At 40.1% G+C, this 4,611-nt stretch overlaps 1 pseudogene across 1 annotated transcript; it reads right to left on the reverse strand.

Moving 5' to 3' along the window:
• Positions 1-454: 454 nt before the first annotated feature.
• LOC306652794 (transport and Golgi organization protein 1 homolog) lies at positions 455-3,460 on the reverse strand (annotated as a pseudogene). The gene is made up of 2 exons: positions 3,335-3,460; positions 455-3,221 (listed from the first exon to the last, which is right to left on the reverse strand). The product of its transcript is annotated as a transport and Golgi organization protein 1 homolog (transcript).
• Positions 3,461-4,611: the final 1,151 nt, after the last annotated feature.

Consider the following 4,611-nt stretch of genomic DNA (forward strand, 5'->3'; position numbering starts at 1 on the left):
TGGTTGGCAAAAAATGATTTTTAAGACCTTGAAATATGTTGTTTCCAGACCTTCTACCTTTTAGGGTCTGGGCTGAGAAATCTAATGATATCCATGTTGGTTTCCCTCTACATATAATTTGATGCTTTTCTCTCTAAGCCTTTAAAACTCTATCTTTATTTTGGATGTTAGGCATTTTCATTGTAATGTTCATTAGTGTGGATCTGTTGTAATTTTGTAAGCCTCTTGTAGTTGATTTTCCATTTCATTCAGGTTTTGAAAATTTTCAGATATTATTTCATTGAATAGGTTTTTCATTCCTTTGGTTTGTATATCTGTGCCTTTCTCAATCCCGATAATTTTTAAATTTGATCTTTTAAAGATATTCCATAGGCTTGGATGTTCCATTCACAATTTCTTATCATCTTTTCTGTTTGGTTAACATTATTTTCTTTTTTTATTAATAAACTTTTTTATTTACTATAACTACAAAGAACTTCAGCAAGAAGGGAAATAAGTTTAGGAAATAACTTGAGTGAACATTTTTAGCATAACAATCTGTGACCAGATATTAAGACAGAAACAGCAAGCTTATGAACACCATTGCTTTCTATCAACTGGAATGCACTCAAAATAGGATAATGGAAATACATGTTCTTAAAGCATTTCCACAGGAAATGTTAATATTTTATGACATTCCAAATCATTTAGCAATTATATATGCCACATTAACTGAAACACAGGTATTCCTTATTGCAAACTTCAAAGTTGCAAGGCTACATTAGCTTAAGTGGTGATCATTATTTAAAAGGGGAATGATAGTTTAGAATTTTTTTGGCTCAAAAATACAGACTGCCAAGGCAGCTTAGTTATAAAAATAAACCCTCAAGACTTTTGGATTTCAAAGCCAATAATCCCTTTACACAATGAAGAGTGCACAGTCCACATTCTGACTAAGTGTCAGAGGTCATGGTTACAGGCTGTTCTAAAGCCTGCAAACAGTCCTGGCTACTGCTCTGAGAGGCAGATGAAGGCTCATCTCTAAATCCTGAAGGTGCTCAGTCTCTTGCAGAAGGTGATGGTGAGTAGTCTTGGGGACCATGGATTGGGGGTGGTATTCGGGTACCAGGAATGAAGTACTCTCTTGGACCAAATGAACCTAAAGGTCTAAGTGGTGTGGGTCCTGGTAAAAATTCCCGAGGGTCAAGAGGCAGATCGCATTTTCCAGGTGGAACACCTGGTGCATATTATCTTAAGCATAGTGGTGGATGCACACCAGGACCAAATGGTGGAGGTCCAAAAGGCCCTCTGAGCTGAAGTGGCTGAGGAAGTGGCCCAGGAAGTGGCCGAGGTGGTGGTCCATACCGAACAGGTGGTGGTAGGGGCCCTCCCACAGGGAAGCCCATGAGAGATACCCCTGGGATACGAGGGGGCCCATTGGTAGCCATATTATCCTTGCCCTCATCCATCACCTTGGCTGGAGAAGAGCTCCTGGAGCTGCTGTTCATGGGAGCTGGACCACGTCCCGGGTCAGAGGAAAAGCATTTCCCAGATGCTTCAGAAGACCATTGAGGATGAGGAAAAGGTCCATCCATTGACACAAATTCACTTCTACCCATATCTCTTCCATTCAGAGTAGCAGAGACAGGTCTCCCAGCTGTCAATGAAGGGATCAATGAAGGGGTATGTTCTACAACACTCACAGGGGATGGGCCAAAAGACCCATTCTTGCTCAGTGGGCCTCTCTGGAGAGGGTTTTGTGTCTTTGCTCTTCCTGCCATTGGTTTTAGAATCACAAGTTCATCTTGCCGCATTGCCATCTTTTGGGTCATTTCCAATAATTTGTGTCTCAAATTAGCAACTTCCCTTCTCTCTTCAGCTATAGCTCATTCTGCAGCACAACCTTTGAGCCAGTTATCATGAGCTTTCTTCTCATGAGTGGCAATCTGATTCTTAAATGAGCGCTCTGCTTTCTGTAATTCTTCCTCCATTTCTTCAATTCTCCACTTGTAAGTTTTAAATTCCTGTGCAGCCAAAACTGCCTTTTCATCTGCAGCTGACAGCCGCTTTGCTCTTTCTTGTCTCTCATACTCTTCTCGACTCAGTTTCCTGTGCAGAACCATCTCCTCCTGCTGGTACAGTTCATTTAAAATGTCCACTTTCTGACTCAGAGTTTTGCACTCATCTTGCAGCCCAGCTTTAGTGGATTGGAGTGAATTGTGGTCATCTTCTAATTTCTTTATTTGGTCTTCTAGGTTACACTTTGCAGACATCGAGGCTCTTAGCTTCAGTTGTAAAAGTTTTAGATCCTCTTCAACTACTGATATTGCAGTTTGTGTCCAAGAGACATCCATCAGCTGCTTAATTCTATTTTTTACCTTCGCACTCTGGTCACCTCCTACTTCTCCATTGGCTAGTTCATCTGACTCACCTCCTCCTTTATTTTGACACTCACATTCCAATTCAAGCTCTATCTGATTCAGCTGTGTAATATAATTAGTCAAAGCATTAATATTATCATCTTTGTGAGTAAGAGCTACTTCTATATCTCTCTGGGACTTCTCAAATGATTTTATTTGCCCACTGAGGTCAGTGTGTGATTTACTCCAGTCTTTGATTTCTTGCTGCAACTGCTCTTTCTTCTTCTTAATCCTAGCATTTTCTTCCTGAACCCAATGGCATTCACACTTCACCTTGTATTCACTAAGCTTAGCTTCATTAAGAGCAATTTGAACCTCTGAAAATTCTGAAGCATTCATTGAAATTACAGTCTTTAACTTCTCTACAGTGTTCTTCTTTTCTATTTTCAAGTCCTCATTGTTGACATTATGTTCTCTCTCAGATTCTAACATAACATGAAGACTTTTAGCTCTGTCCTCAAGAATCTCATTAGTTTCTTCAAGTAGCTTGATTTTATCCTTATATTTCATTGCTGCATCGGAGAGGACCATATTTTGTTTTTTGGTTTCTTAGATATGTTTCTTTGATTCCTTGATCTTCTGTTCAAAATTTGACACTTTTTGCACTAGTTCTTCATTTTCTTTCTTCATATTCTTTAACTTTTCAGAAATTTGCTGTTCAGTAACTTGATATACTGTTTCTTTGACAACAAGAATAGTTCTCCAGAAGAAAATGGCAAATGAAACAATTTCCAAGAAGATAGTGAGATGTACAGGCTTCCACAGCAGTGCATAAAAATCAGGCCCATGATGAACATCATTGGGCAATGTGGCAACTAGCGGCTTGCTTAGCAATACAGCTAGGTGCTGCCTGCCCGGGCCTGGCACGCTCCATTTCCCCGTTGCTGTCAGTCAGTGCAGCCACTCTGCTCACCACTCAGCCACCCGCCGGCCACAGCGGGGTCCTTCCCTATGAGGGCTTTGTAGAGCACCGTCAGGGGTCCCAGAAGCTCGGGGTCCCCGGGAGAAGGGGCGACCATAGGTATGGCGGCAGGTACTGAGTCCATTGTGTAGGACAGCTGAATGGAGACGATGCTTCCCTGATGAATGGCACAGGACTCAGACCTCTTCCGCTGTTTCCACTTGCGAAGGATGCAGAACAGGGGGTGGGTACTAGGAATGACCCTCGCCCTCCCCCACCGCTTGTGCTTTCCACCCTATGCCTGCAAAACACATCATCAGTCAGTGTGGCGGGGCGGACCGCAGTGCACTGAGCTTGTATCATTATTTTCAATATTAAATTTTTATCTGAGTTTCTGTCTTCCAAGTGATTAGTTGGTGATGCTTTCCATTCAGGTTTTTATTTGGTTTATTGTTTTCTGCAGTTCAAGAATTTCTGTTTGGGTTTTTTTTTTTTTTTTTTTTTGAGAATCTCTCTTTGTTGAAATGATCTTTTACCTCCTTCAGTTGCTTTTCCAACTGTTTATTGGAGTGATCATTCATTGCTCACCTTTGCTCTCTTATCTTATCCTTTGCTTCACAAATCATTTTAATTAAGTATATTCTGAACTCCTCCTCTGACATTTCTTCTATTCTGATGTCATTGGATTCTATTAATATAGAATCTTGGTTTGTTTGGAATACTTTCTTCCCTTGTTCTTTCATGTTGGTCATGTATCTTCCTCTCTAGCAGTGCAGATCTGGGATATAGAAGTTCCCCCCTATAGACTTAAAGTGACCCTGCAGGTTTCCAAAACCTCTTTTTTAAGGGGGAGATAAATATTAGCAGCCCTTAGCACAGATAATATGTAGTGCTATACCAAAGACTCCCTATGAAGACATTAACAGTGTTGTCATAATAAACAGAGAGGATGAGTTTGAATATTATCTACAATATGCCAAATGGATTTGCAATGAGAGCTACAATTTCTAATGATAGAATAAGAGGATGGGGAGGAGTGTAGATGTAACTGTTAATGGGATAAAATAGATTATATAGAATTACTAGATCATAGGAAGAATGAAAGTGGAATCAAAAGAAGGTGATTGTTAGCATGAGAAAAGGAAGAAAGAGACTCTGAGGAAACAGGTAAACAAAAGGAAATAGAGTGAGAAAAATAAAGAAATAAAAACTTAAAATTTTTCAAAAGGAGAAAAAATCTAAACTATAACAATCATATACTATTCACACCTCTTGGTCTTCAGTAGCCTGATGAAAGATAGGTACCTGACA

This window comes from Sciurus vulgaris, assembly GCF_902686455.1.
Source record: "Sciurus vulgaris genome assembly, contig: HiC_scaffold_597_arrow_ctg1, whole genome shotgun sequence".
Lineage (NCBI taxonomy): Eukaryota > Metazoa > Chordata > Mammalia > Rodentia > Sciuridae > Sciurus > Sciurus vulgaris.